At 40.5% G+C, this 15,430-nt stretch overlaps 1 non-coding gene across 1 annotated transcript; it reads right to left on the bottom strand.

The window, feature by feature from the left end:
• Positions 1-11,450: 11,450 nt before the first annotated feature.
• Positions 11,451-11,554, bottom strand: LOC148549299 (small nucleolar RNA R71). The gene has a single exon (XR_015897823.1). It is a non-coding gene; the product is annotated as a small nucleolar RNA R71 (small nucleolar RNA).
• Positions 11,555-15,430: the final 3,876 nt, after the last annotated feature.

The raw sequence follows: 15,430 nt of genomic DNA, 5'->3' as shown, positions 1-15,430 counted from the left end.
TTCTCCTTTTTCATCATTCTTTCAAGAGCCAACAATGTTAACATTCATAAGCAACAAATTCAAAAGACATATGCACTGTTCAAGCATTCATTCAGAAAACGAAAAGTATTGCCACCACATCAAAATAATTAAACTATTTTAAAATTCGAAATTCATGTACTTCTTTTTCTTTTTCAGAAAACAATTTTCATTTAAGAAAGGTGATGGATTCATAGGACATTCATATCTTTAAGACATAGACACTTAGATAGTAGTGATCATATAGTAAAGACACAAACATAATTAAACATGAAGCATAGTAAACGAAAAACAGGAAAATAAGAACAAGGAGATTAAGGAATGGGTCCACCTTAATGAGGGTGGCGTCTTCCTCTTCTTGAAGAACCAATGGTGCTCTTGAGCTCCTCTATGTCTCTTTCTTGCCTTTGTTGCTCTTTGATCTGCAGTCAATTGCTCTACCACTGAATTATGGAAAAACAAAAGCAATGCTTTTACCACAGCAAACTTAAAAGGTTTGCTCGTCCTCGAGCAAAAGAAGAAAGAAGTGGAGAAGATGGAGGAGATGGAAGTGTGTGAATGGGTGGGTTTGGGAGGGGAATGGTTTGAATTTGAATGGTGAGGTAGGTGGGGATCCTGTGGGGTCAAGGATTTAGCATCCCTGCTCCAATTAGGCGTACAAAATGCCCTTACTGTGCAATCCTGGCATTTAACGCCAGACTGCTGCCTGTTTCTGGCATTAAACGCCCAAATGTAGCCTGTTTCTGGTGTTTAATGCCAGACTGATGCTTGTTTCTGGCGTTAAACGCCAGCTTGGTGCTTGTTTCTGGCGTTAAACGCCAGACAGATGCTTGTTTCTGGCGTTTAAACGCCAGAATGATCTTCCTCCAGGGTGTGCTATTTTTCATGCTGTTTTTCATTCTGTTTTTGATTTTCCATTTGTTTTTGTGACTTCACATGATCATCAACCTAAAGAAAACATAAAATAGCAATGGAAAATAAATAGATATGATTAAATAACATTGGGTTGCCTCCCAACAAGCGCTTCTTTAATGTCAATAGCTTGACAGTGAGCTCTCATGGAGCCTCACAGATAATCAGAGCAAGGTTGGGACCTCTCAACACCAAACTTAGAGTTTGACTGTGGGGGCTTTGGTTGACTCTGCAGTGTGAGAAGCTTTTCATGCTTCCTTTCCATGGTTACAGAAGGAGAACCTTGTGTCTTATAGTTTGCAATGTCTTCAAACCACAAAGCTTCCTGAATAGCAAACAATTGCTCATCTGAAAAGGTTTCAGAGATCTCGGTAGGAGGGAGGGATGCTCCTGCTACTGGTTCTATCTGGGACAGGTGATCAGCTACTTGATTCTCTGTCCCTTTTCTGTCTCTTATTTCTATATCAAACTCTTGCAGAAGCAACACCCATCTTATGAGCCTGGGCTTTGAATCCTACTTTGTGAGTAGATATTTAAGAGCAGCATGGTCAGTGTACACAATCACTTTTGATCCTACTAAGTAGGATCTAAACTTGTCAATGGCATAAACCACTGCAAGTAATTCTTTTTCTGTGGTTGTGTAATTTTTCTGGGCATCATTTAAAACACTGCTAGCATAATAAATGATATGCAGAAGCTTGTTATGCCTCTATCCCAATACTGCACCAATGGTATGGTCACTGGCATCACACATTAGTTCGAATGGTAATGTCCAGTCTGGTGCAGAAATAACTGGTGATGTGACCAGCTTAGCTTTCAGGGTCTCAAACGCCTGCAGACACTTTGTGTCAAACACAAATGGCATGTCAGCAGCTAGCAGATTGCTCAGAGGTTTTGCAATTTTTGAAAAATCCTTTATAAACCTCCTATAGAATCCTGCATGCCCCAGAAAGCTTCTGATTGCCTTAACATTGGCAGGTGGTGGTAATTTTTCAATTACTTCAACTTTAGCTTGATCCACCTCTATTCCCTTGTTTGAAATTTTATGCCCAAGGACAATCCCTTCAGTCACCATAAAGTGACATTTTTCCTAGTTTAAAACTAGGTTGGTCTCTTGGTATCTTTTCAGAACAAGTGCTAAATGGTTAAGGCAGGAGCTGAATGAGTCTCCAAATACTGAAAAGTCATCCATGAAGACTTCCAGAAACTTCTCTACCATATCAGAGAAGATAGAGAGCATGCACCTCTGAAAGGTTGCAGGTGTATTACACAGACCAAAAGGCATCCTTCTGTAGGCAAACACTCCAGAAGGACATGTGAATGCTGTTTTCTCTTGGTCCTGAGGATCTACTGCAATTTGGTTGTAACCAGAATAGCCATCCAAAAAGCAGTAATATTCATGACCTGCTAGTCTCTCTAGCATCTGGTCTATGAATGGTAAAGGAAAATGATCCTTCCTGGTGGCTGTATTGAGCCTTCTATAGTCAATACACATACGCCACCCTGTAACTGTTCTTGTAGGAACCAGTTCATTCTTTTCATTATGAACCACTGTCATTCCTCCCTTCTTAGGGACAACATGGACAGGGCTCACCCAGGGGCTATCAGAAATAGGATAGATAATCCCAGCCTCTAGTAACTTAGTGGCCTCTTTCTGCACCACCTCCTTCATGGCGGGATTTAGCCGCCTCTGTCGTTGAACCACTGGCTTAGCATCATCCTCCAATAGGATCTTGTGCATGCATCTGGCTGGGCTAATGCCCTTAAAATCACTTATGGACCACCCATGAGCTGTCTTGTATGTCCTTAGCACCTGAATTAGTGCTTTCTCTTCCTGTGGCCCTAAAGCAGAGCTTATGATTACAGGAAAAGTGTCACCTTCTCCCAGAAATGCATATTTCAGGGATGGTGGTAGTGGTTTGAGCTCGGGTTTAGGAGGTTTCTCCTCTTCCTGAGGAGTTTTTAGAGGTTCTTTTATTTCCTCTAGTTCCTCCAGATCAGGCTGAACATCTTTAAAAATGTCCTCTAGCTCTGATTCGAGACTCTCAGTCATATGGACCTCTTCTACCAGGGAGTCAATAATATCAACGCCCAAGCAGTCGTCTGATGTGTCTGGATGTTGCATAGCTTTGACAACATTCAACTTAAACTCATCCTCATTGACTCTCAGGGTTATCTCCCCTTTTTGGACATCAATGAGGGTTCGTCCAGTTGCTAGGAATGGTCTTCCTAGAATGAGAGTTTCACTCTTGTGCTCCTCCATTTCCAGCACTACAAAGTCAGTAGGGAAGGTAAATGGCCCAACCTTGACAATCATGTCCTCAATTATGCCTGATGGGTATTTAATGGAGCCATCAGCAAGTTGAAGACAGATTCGGGTTGGTTTGACCTCTTCAGTCAAGCCAAGCTTTCTGATAGTGGATGCAGAGATTAGGTTGATGCTTGCCCCAAGATTACATAGAGCTGTCTTGGTGCAGTTACCCTCTAATATGCATGGTATCATAAAGCTCCCAGGATCTTTAAGCTTTTCTGGGAAGCTTTTCAGAATGACTGCACTGCATTCTTCAGTGAGGAGAACCCTTTTAGTTTCTCTCCAATCCTTCTTATGACTCAAGATATCTTTCATAAACTTGGCATAAGAGGGTATTTGCTCAAGTGCCTCTGCAAACAGAATCTTTATTTCAAGAGTCCTGAGATAGTCTGCAAAGCGGGCAAATTGCTTATCCTGCTCCTCTTTGCGGAGTTTTTGAGGATAAGGCATCTTGGCTTTGTATTCCTCAACCTTAGTTGCTGCAGGTTTATTTCCTACAGAGGTAGGTTGAGAAGCCTTCTTGAGGGATTTATTATCAGCACTTGCAAGTGTCTGATCCCTCACTGGCATTTGAAAGCCAGGGTTGGAAGCTGGAGTGGCGTTAGACGCCAACTCCTCATCTGTTCCTGGCGTCTGAACGCCAGAATTGTGCTTCCTTTGGGCGTTCAACGCCAGTTCCTTGCTTGTTTCTGGCATTGAACGCCAGTACTGAGCATGGTTTGGGCGTTCAGCGCCAGCCTTCCACCCAATTTCTGGCGTTTTAGCGCCAGAATTATTTTTCCCTGGGCTCTTACTGTCCTCAGATGGAATTTGGGTAGTTTGCTCATTTCTTGGCTTCCTGCTGCCTTAAGGTGGGGTATTTAATATTTTCCCACTTCTTAATTGAACTGCTTGACATTCTTCTGTTATTTGTTTTGACAGCTGCTGCTTTGTTTGCTTTAATTGTTCTTCCATATTTATATTAGCCATCCTTGTCTCTTGTAGTCTCTCCCTGAATTCAGCTAACTGTTTTGTTAGAAAATCCAATTGCTGATTGAATTCAGTAGCTTGTTCAGCAGGACTGAGTTCAGTAGTCACTGTTTTAGCCTCTTCTTTCATGGAAGGTTCGCTGCTTAAGTACAGATGCTGATTTTTGGCAACTGTATCAATGAGCTCTTGAGCTTCTTCAATTGTCTTCCTCACGTGGATAGATCCACCAGCTGAGTAGTCTAGAGACATCTGAGCTCTTTCTGTAAGCCCATAATAGAAGATGCCTAGCTGAACCCACTCTGAAAACATCTCAGAGGGGCATTTTCTTAGCATCTCTCTGTATCTCTCCCAGGCATCATAAAGAGATTCATTATCTCCTTGTTTAAAGCCTTGGATGTCCAGCCTTAGCTGTGTCATCCGTTTTGGAGGAAAGTATTGATTCAGGAATTTTTCTGTCAGCTGTTTCCATGTCTTTATGCTAGCCTTAGATTGTTTATTTAACCACCTCTTAGCTTGGTCTTTTACAGCAAATAGGAACAGTAATAATCTGTAGACATCCTAATCTACTTCCTTATCATGTACTGTGTCAGCAATTTGTAAAAACTGTGCCAGAAACTCTGTAGGTTCTTCCTGTGGAAGACCGAAATACTGGCAACTTTGCTGCACCATGATAATGAGCTGAGGATTCAACTCAAAGCTACTGACTCCAATGGAGGGTATACTGATACTACTCCCATATGAAGCAGTAGAGGGGTTAGCATATGACCCCAGAGTCCTTCTGAACTGTTTATTTCCACTTAGATCCATGATGGAGAAAGGGAGATGATGTAAAATAGAGAAGAAATATTTTTATTTATTTAATTATTTATTTATTTCGAAAATAAAATAAATTAAAATAAATAAAAATGGGTGAAGATTTTCGAAAAAAATGAGGAGAGAGAAAGTGGTTAGGAAGTTTTGAAAAAGATATGATTTTTTTTTTAAAAGGGTTTTAAATTTTGAAAAAAAAAATCTGAATTTTAAAATTGATTTTCAAAAAATTGCTTTAAAATAGAGGGAAAAGATATTTTTGAATTTAATGAGGAAAGAGAAAAACAATAAAATAACACAAAATCTAAAATTTTTAGATCTAATGCTCCTTGTTTTCGAAAATTTTGGAGGGAAAACACCAAGAAACACCAAACTTAAAAATTTTAAGATCAAGACACAAGAAAAACTCAAGAACGCCTTGAAGACTCACAAGAACAACAAGAACATGAAGAAGGAACACCAAACTTAAAATTTTTAGAAAACCAAACTAAAATTTTCTAAAAACAAAGAAAAATCAACAAGAAAACACCAAACTTAAAGTTTGGCACAAGATTTGATAGAAAAATTATTTTTGAAAAAGAAGATTTTGAAAAGAATATAAAAGATTCTGACCCAATTACCAAGAACACAGACTAACGCTCTAGCCAACTGAGTTATAAATGTAAAACTTGTTTTGAAGAAGTATTTTTAAATAACTAAGAATGAAAAAAAAAATTTTTTTTTGAAAACTAATGTTTTGAAAAGGCACAAGAAAAACAAGAAAAATCACAAAACAAGAAAAACTAAAGATCAAACAAGAAAAATTCAATAAAAAAATATAATTTTCGAAAAAAAATTCTTGAAAGAGAAAATAAGGATTCTAAAATTTTAACCAAAAACAATAATAAGAGACTCTAAACCAAAAAGAAAAATTTTTCCTAATCTAAGCAACAAAATAAACCATCAGTTGTCCAAACACGAACAATCCCCGGCAACGGCGCCAAAAACTTGGTGCACGAATTGTGAATCACACCTTTCACAATTCGTACCACTAACCAGCAAGTGCACTGGGTCGTCCAAGTAATACTTTACGTGAGTAAGGGTCGAATCCCACAGAGATTGTTAGTTTGAAGCAAGCTATGGTTATCTTATTATTCTTAGTCAGGATGCCAACAACAGTGTTTTTCAACTTCAATTGTAAAGAGTCAAAGGGCATAAATATAAATACTTATTGTGTAATTATGGAGAATATGTTGGAGTTTTGGAGATGCTTTGTCTTCTTTATTTCAGTTTTTCTCTTGTACTCCTCTTCACACACGCAAGGCTCCTTCCATGGCAAGCTGTATGTAAGGTGTCACCGTTGTCAATGGCTACTTCCCGTCCTCTCAGTGAAAATGGTCCAAATGCTCTGTCACAGCACGGCTAATCATCTGTTGGTTCTCGATCATGTTGGAATAGAATCCCTTGATTCTTTTGCGTCTGTCACTACGCCCAACAATCGCGAGTTTGAAGCTCGTCACAGCCATTCAATCCTTGAATCATACTCGGAATACCACAGACAAGTTTTAGACTTTCCGGATTCTCATGAATGCCGCCATCAATTCTAGCTTATACCACGGAGATTCTGATTAAGAAATCTAAGAGATACTCATTCAATCTGATGTAGAACGGAGGTGGTTGTCAGGCACATGTTCATGGATTGAGGAAGGTGATGAGTGTCACGGATCATCACCTTCTTCATAGTGAAGCGCGAATGAACATCTTAGATAGGAACAAGCGTGTTTAAATGGAAAACAGAGATAATTGCATTAATTCATCAAGACGCTGCAGAGCTCCTCACCCCCAACAATGGAGTTTAGAGACTCATGCCGTCAAAGAGTGCAAAGTTCAGATCTAAAAATGTCATGAGATACAAAATAAATCTCTAACAGTTGTTTAAATACTAAACTAGTAACCTAGGTTTACAGAAAATGAGTAAACTATGATAGATAGTGCAGAAATCCACTTCTGGGGCCCACTTGGTGTGTGCTGGGGCTGAGACTTAAGCTTCTCACGTGCGTGGGCTGTTTTGGGCATTCAATGCCAGGTTGTAACCTGTTTCTGGCGTTGAACTCCAACTTGTAACTTGTTTCTGGCGCTGGACGCCAGACTGCAACATGGAACTGGCGCTGAACGCCAGTTTATGTCATCTATCCTTGAGCAAAGTATGGACTATTATATATTTCTGGAAAGCCTTGGATGTCTACTTTCCAACGCAATTGAGAGCGCGCCATTTGGAGTTCTGTAGCTTCAGAAAATCCACTTTGAGTGCAGGGAGGTCAGAATCTAACAACATCAGCAGTCCTTTTTCAGCCTGAATCAGATTTTTGCTCAGCTCCCTCAATTTCAGCCAGAAAATACCTGAAATCACAGAAAAACACACGAACTCATAGTAAAGTCCAGAAATGTGATTTTTAATTAAAAACTAATAAAAATATACTAAAAACCAACTAAATCATACTAAAAACTAAGTAAAAACAATGCCAAAAAGCGTATAAATTTTCTGCTCATCAGCCAACAATTGTCAAGAACTCTCTCAAAGCCAACAAAGTTATACCCAGGAATTCAGGGCCTTACTCAGGAACCTGGAGATGCAAATAAAACAGAAGGACCAATGAATATCTAAGCAACTTGCACAAATTAATATGGTCCCAAATAGCAAAGAGGAGTGCAAGACTATCACCTTGATAAGTGATCAAGTGGTAGGTACAGAGGCACAAATTACTAAGAAGTAGATTGAAAAAGAGATACCAGAAAGTGAAATTGCAGCAACAAGGGACACCACCAAGGAAGTAAAACGGCCCGAAGGGGGCAGAGTGGAAGTAGAATGCCCAAGAAGGGGCAGAGGGGAAGTTAAACGCCCAAGAGGGAGTAGAGTGGACATTGAACGCCCAGAGAGGGGGGCAATAGACATCAATTCAAAAGACGTTCCCCCCAAGCACCTTGACAACCTTTTTCCAGTCACTCTGGACACTCATCCTGCATTACCCAAGGCCCCAAAGCACAAAGCCAAATTGCCAAACCCTCAGTGACTTCAGATACTCCACGCCGATGCCAGGGCATTTTGGCCAGTTTCACTGACCTTTTCTTTACAGTTTTTAGGGTAGTTTCATGCATTTCCTTAGAAAATAAGCTAGTTTTGAGTAGATATTCACTTACATCTTGATTCAAGCATACATTGTGCACTTTACATGATTTCATGAGAATTTTGCATGAATTTAATGAAAAATTAGATGTTGTATTTCTCATGACTTGGACTAGAACTTTGATGCACTCTATTGCTTGATTTCAGGACAAAGGAAGCAAGGAAGAACCACATTAGCAGCCACGTTAATCTAATTAACGTAACTCCTAACGTGGAATGAGAGTAACTTGCAAAGTTAATGAGAAAAGTAATCGCCAATAACGCTCTCGAAGCCATCATTGCCCACGTTAAGAGTCACATTAACTAAGTTAACGTGAAGTCTAACGTGGAGAAAAGGAAATGGAGCCAACGTTAGTGACACTTACCTTTGTCACTAACGTTGGACCAAGCTCATAAGTGGTCACGTTAAGAGCCACGTTAACTTAGTTAACGTGGCCTCTAACATTAAGAAGTAAAGGGGAAGCCAACGTTAGTGACATTCAACTTTGTCACTAACGTTGGCCAAGTCACAATAAGCCACGTTAACTTCCACGTTAACCTAGTTAACGTGGAAGCTAACGTGAAGAAAGTAGGTGATCGACAACGTTAGTGACACCAAACATTGTCAATAACGTTGGGATTAACCCACACAAGCCCCAATAAGCCACGTTAACTCCACGTTAACCTAGTTAACGTGGAAGCTAACGTAAAGAAGGAAGGTGATCGCCAATGTTAGTGACACCTAACATTGTCACTAACATTGGAAGGAGCCCACACAAGCCACAATGAGCCACGTTAACTCCCACGTTAACTTAGTTAACGTGGAAGCTAACGTGAGGTGGAGAGATGATGAGCGAACGTTAGTGACATTCACCTTTGTCACTAACATTGGAGATGGCTAGCATGGCCACGTTAGAAGCCACGTTAACCTAGTTAACGTGGACTCTAATGTGAGAAATAGGGGCACATTGGAACGTTAGTGACAAAGGTAAGTGTCACTAACGTTCTCAAAGGTTGGCAAGCCTACGTTAAAAGAGTCACGTTAACTAAGTTAATGTGGACTCTAACGTAGGAAAGGGGGAGACTTCTCAACGTTATTGGGAAAGGTAAGTCACAATAACGTGTGCGAAGGACAAAGAGGCAACGTTAGTAGCAACGTTTGTGCCACTAACGTTGGAGTTAACGTGGCTCTTACTTTGGTGAGGAACGTTAGTAAAAAAGGTGATTGTCACTAACGTTCTCGAACCCACATTTCCATTTAAACGTTAACACCACTAACGTCCTGAGCTAAAGTCTCTGCCCACTTCACACTTTCTCTCTGCAAGTAAAGCCAAGCCCAATGAAGAAGATAACTGCTTCAAACTGAAGATCTAAAGGCCCATACCCAAGACTTGAAGATGCAACTAGAAGATCAGAAGAGTAGTATATATAGGAGTAGCTTTGAATTATTTAGGGAGTTGGAAATTATAGGGAGCCTCTGGGCATAGAACTACTCTCTGTATTTTACTTTCTCGGCACTTCTAGTTTCATCATGTATTCTCCATCTTCATTTTCATTTTCCAGAGCTATGAACAACTAAACCCCTTTCATTGGGTTAGGGAGCTCTATTGTAATTTGATGGATCAATACTAGTTTTCATTATTCTTCTTCTATCTTTTCTCTTGATTTTACTTGAAAGCTTTCGATCTTCATCCAATTGGGTAGTTATCTTGGAAAAGAAGCTATTCAAACTTGGATCTCTTCTGAACCTTGAAAGAGGAATGAAGAGATCATGCTAGAAATGCTTTCTCATGCTGGACCAAATTGGGTTTGGATGGATATATGACTATAATCCTCTCAACACCTGATTTGGGAAATGCATGTGGTATAATCAGTGACCATACTTCATCTCTTCTCATGAGCAATTGACCAAGGAATTGGCTATTGATCAATATTTGAGAGATTGAATTACAAGGAATTGTAATTCGATCACTTAAGATTGCCAAGGAGATCAATGAGTGCATTGATTGAGGAAGAGATGAAAATGAAATTGATCCGGAGAACGCAACATCTCCTGAGCCCAATGAACTCCCCATTTCTGATCTTACCCATTCTCTTTAATTTCTGTCATTTACTTTTATGAGCAATTATCCCATTCCCATTTAAGATTCTGCAATTTACTTTCCGTCATCTACATTCAGCTCTTTATTTCTAGCATTTACTTTTCTGTTATTTACTTTCCCGCTATTTAATTTTCTGCAATTCTCAATCCAAATTCTGATTCGCTCAACTAGAACATTCCTCTAATTAAAGTTGCTTGATCAATCAATCCCTGTAGGATTCGAACTCACTCTATTGTGAGTTTTTACTTGACGAAAAATTCGGTACACTTGCCGAAGGAAATTTGTTATGAGACAAGTTTTCCGTGCATCAAGTTTATGGCGCCATTGTCGGGGATTGATTGTGCATCAACAATGATTAAATTGGAAGATAACTAGATTGAGCATTTTTGTTTTATTTGATTTAATTTTCTGTTTGAGTAATTTATTTTCAGTTTTAGTTAATTTCTTCCCTTCCCCCTACTTTCTCATTTATTTTTGTTATTTACAATTCAGTTCACTAACCCACTAACTGTTTGATATATTGCATCACTCACACTAACAATAATTCTAACAGAATACTTTCTGCATTTACTTTCCTTGCTTGTGCTTTGTTGGTTGTATGACAGGGAGAAGAAGCGGGGCTTCAACTTCCTTTGATTCTGAACCTGATAGAACTTTCCTTAGATTAAGGAGGGAAGCAAGAGGAAAGAGAGTAGTTGGTGCTGAGGAAGAGGAGGAATACTTTGAACCAAACATGGATGAAAACATGGAAAACCATCATGAAGAAGAGACTCACAACCATGGCGGAGGAGGTCGAGCAAATCATGCTGGGGAGGATAGAAGAGTTTTAGGCTCTTACATCAATCCAAACCCAGGAAACTGTGGAAGTAGCATTCAAAAGCCAACCATCCATGCCAACAATTTTGAACTAAAACCACAGCTCATCACCCTTATTCAGAACAACTGTTCGTTCGGAGGAAGTGTCCAAGAAGACCCCAATCAACATCTAACCACCTTCCTGAGAATATGTGACACAGTGAAGTCTAATGGTGTTCATCCTGACGCCTATAGACTGCTCTTATTTCCATTCTCACTCAAGGATAAGGCAGCCAAGTGGCTGGAGTCTTTCCCGAAGGAGAGCTTGACAACCTGGGAAGATGTGGTGAACAAATTCTTAGCAAGATTTTACCCTCCTCAACGAATCAATAGGCTGAGAGCTGAGGTCCAAACTTTCAGGCAACAAGATGGTGAGACTCTTTATGAAGCATGGGAGAGGTTTAAGGACCTGACAAGGAGGTGTCCACCTGACATGTTTAACGAATGGGTGCAGCTGCACATTTTCTATGAAGGCCTGTCATATGAATCAAAGAAGGCAGTAGACCATTCATCTGGAGGATCTTTGAACAAGAAGAAGACCATTGAGGAAGCCATAGATGTCATTGAAACTGTAGCAGAGAATGACTACTTCTATGCTTCCGAAAGAGGGAACACTAGAGGAGTAATGGAGCTAAACAATGTAGATGCTCTGCTGGCCCAAAACAAGCTCATTACCCAGCAGCTGGCTGACCTCACCAAGAAGATGGAGAGGAACCAAGTAGCAGCAATCACTACTTCACCAACAACCCAAGAAGGAGTGAATGAAGAAGCAGAGGGTAGTCAGGAGCAAGCCAACTACATTGAGAATTCACCTAGGCAAAACCATGATCCATACTCTAAGACCTATAACCCTGGATGGAGGAATCACCCAAACTTCGGGTGGAGAAATCAACAAGACCAAGGCCTATATCAAAGACGTTCAAATCCCAACACCAACATTTTACATCTAGACCATATCAGCACCCACATAACCAACCCTCTCAAAACCTTTACCAAGGCCAAAATAACCCTCCTCATCCTTCCACCTCTAATCCCAATCTACCATCATTTGATGACAGACTCTCAAGGATTGAGAATCTACTTGAAGGCATAGGCAAAGAGATTCAAGACAGTAAAGCGTTCCGAGAAGAAGTGATGTCCAATATGCAGAACCAGGATGCTGCCATCAAGAAACTTGAGACACAAATTGGCTACTTATTCAAGCAAATCTCCAGCCACAACCTTCGCAGTAATACTAACTCAACCAAAAGGGAGGAGTGTCAGGCTATCACCCTTCGGAGTGGGAAGGAACTGAAGGAAATTCCCCAGAAACCATAAGAAGAGGACTCAAATAAAGAGGAAGAAGAGCAGGACGAAGCTCGAGTTCCCACTTTGAGTTCACAAAAAGGGGAAGGAGTGCTGAAGCCAGACACCCCAAGAGTCCCATACCCTCAGCAATTAAAGAAGAAGGGAGATGACAATCAGTTTTCGAGATTTTTGGAAATTTTCAAGAAACTGCAAATCAACATACCCTTTGCTGAAGCAATAGAACAAATGCCACTCTACGTCAAGTTCTTGAAGGAGCTCATGACTAAGAAGAGAAGCTGGAAGAACAACGAGACTGTGATACTAACCGAAGAATGTAGTGCTATCATTCAGCATAAACTGCCCCAGAAATTGAAGGATCCTGGGAGTTTTCAGATCCCTTGTATTATAAGGGAAATCACAGTGGAGAAAGCTCTTTGTGACTTAGGAGCCAGCATCAATTTGATGTCAGTAGCTATGATGAGGAAGATGAAGATAGAGGAGGCTAAACTAATAAAAATGGCCTTACAGTTAGCAGACAGATCGTTCAAGTTCCCTCATGGCGTAGTAGAGGATTTGCTGGTGAAAGTGGGAGACTTCATATTCCCGGCAGACTTCGTAGTGCTGGACATGCAGGAGGAAGCCAAGACCTCCATTATCCTGGGAAGGCCGTTCTTGGCCACTACTGGAGCTGTCATTGATATCCAAAAAGGTGATCTCACCCTGAGATTACACAATGAAAAGATGACAATCAATGTGTTCAAGGCCATGAGTTACCCACAAGAACAACTGGGGGAATGTATGAGGTTGGACTCACTTGAAGAGGAAGTGCAGGAGAGTTTTGAAGAAGAAGAGTCTGAAGAGCCCGAAAGAATAATAGAGGAAGAGTGTACAACAAGTGAAGTGGTTGCAACAACAGAAATTGGCATACCAGGTGCACCAAAGGAAGAGAACGAAAAGTCAGAAGCACCTAAACTTGAACTCAAAGCACTGCCACCCACTCTCAAATATGCATACTTAGGAGAAAATGAAAATTACCCAGTGATCATAAGCTCATGCCTCAGCAAAGATCAAGAGGATGAACTTATCAAAGTACTGCGACAGCACAAGGATGCCATTGGTTGGACACTTGCTGACCTAAAGGGGATAAGTTCGGCCATATGCATGCACAAGATACTGCTGGAAGATGATGCCAAACCATCCATTCAATCCCAAAGGAGGTTGAACCCAATCATGAAGGAAGTGGTACAGAAGGAAGTTATGAAGTTATAGCAAGGGAGGTAATCTACCCAATTTCAGACAGCCCCTGGGTTAGTCCCGTGCATGTCGTCCCAAAAAAGGGAGGAATTACCGTGGTTCCCAATGAGAAGAACGAACTAATTTCTACAAGGACAGTCACAGGATGGCGGATGTGCATAGACTACAGGAAGCTCAATGAGGCTACACGGAAAGATCATTTCCCCCTTCCATTCATGGATCAGATGTTGGAAAGACTTGCAGGGCACGCATATTATTGTTTTCTCGACAGTTATTCAGGATATAACCAAATAGTGGTTGATCCCAGGGATCAAAAGAAAACCTCATTCACTTACCCATATGGAGTGTTTGCCTACAGGCGCATGCCATTTGGGCTATGTAATGCACCTGCGACTTTCCAATGCTGCATGCTTTCTATCTTTTCAGATATGATAGAAAAATTCATTGAAGTTTTTATGGATGATTTCTCGGTATTCGGAGATTCCTTCCCTAGTTGCCTACATCACCTCGCCTTGGTATTGAAAAGATGCCAAGAGACCAATCTGGTCTTGAACTGGGAGAAATGTCACTTTATGGTGACTGGAGGAATAGTCCTTGGTCACAAAGTTTCTAACCAAGGCATTGAGGTTGACAGAGCTAAAGTAGAACTTATTGAAAAACTGCCTCCACCCAGTGATGTCAGGGCAATTAGGAGCTTTTTGGGGCATGCTGATTTTTACAGAAGGTTTATTAAAGATTTTTCAAAGATAGCCAAGCCCTTAAGCAATCTCCTTGTATCTGATACACCATTTATCTTTGATGAAACATGCATGTTAGCCTTTGAAAATTTGAAAATGAGGTTGTCCTCTACTCCTATCATTTCCCCACCTGATTGGAATTTACCATTTGAATTGATGTGTGATGCATCTGATTTTGCAGTTGGGGCAGTGTTAGGACAGAGGAAAGACAACTTAGTCCATGTGATATACTATGCTAGCAAAGTCCTTAATGATACTCAAAGAAATTACACCACTACTGAAAAGGAGTTACTAGCAATAGTTTTTGCATTTGACAAGTTTAGATCATACCTCATTGGTGCTAAAGTGATTGTTTTTACAGATCACACAGCACTTAAATATTTGTTTACCAAGTAAGAATCAAAACCAAGACTAATAAGATGGATCTTATTGCTGCAGGAATTCAATATTGAAATCAGAGACAAGAAAGGAGTAGAGAATAAGGTAGCAGATCACCTATCCAGGATTCCTCATGATAAAGGTGGAGAACATGATACAAGTGTGAACGAGCTCTTCCCTGATGAGCAGTTGATGACAGTTCACAAAACACCATGGTTCGCAGACATTGCCAACTTCAAGGCAACTGGGGCCTTACCTCCAAAGATCAATAAACATCAAAAAAGGAAGCTCATGAATGATGCAAAATACTTTGTCTGGGATGAGCCATATCTCTTCAAGAAGTGTTCAGATGGAATCCTTAGGAGATGTGTTTCGGAAGAAGAAGGACGAGAGGTCCTATGGAATTACCACGGCTCATGCTATGGAGGCCACTTTGGAGGGGACAGAACTGCAGCAAAGGTGTTACAAAGCGGATTCTTTTGGCCCACCCTTTTCAAGGATGCCAAAGAACTAGTAAAGAGCTGCAATGAATGCCAAAGATCTGGAAACTTGCCCAAAAAAATGAGATGCCACAAAATTTCATCTTGGAATTGGAATTGTTTGATGTGTGGGGAATCGATTTCATGGGACCATTCCCAACATCATATGCAAATAA

Source organism: Arachis ipaensis, chromosome B8 (genome assembly GCF_059453495.1).
Source record: "Arachis ipaensis isolate K30076 ecotype BB chromosome B8, ASM5945349v1, whole genome shotgun sequence".
In the NCBI taxonomy this organism is placed as follows: domain Eukaryota; kingdom Viridiplantae; phylum Streptophyta; class Magnoliopsida; order Fabales; family Fabaceae; genus Arachis; species Arachis ipaensis.
This window is presented reverse-complemented; position numbering and strand designations above follow the sequence as displayed.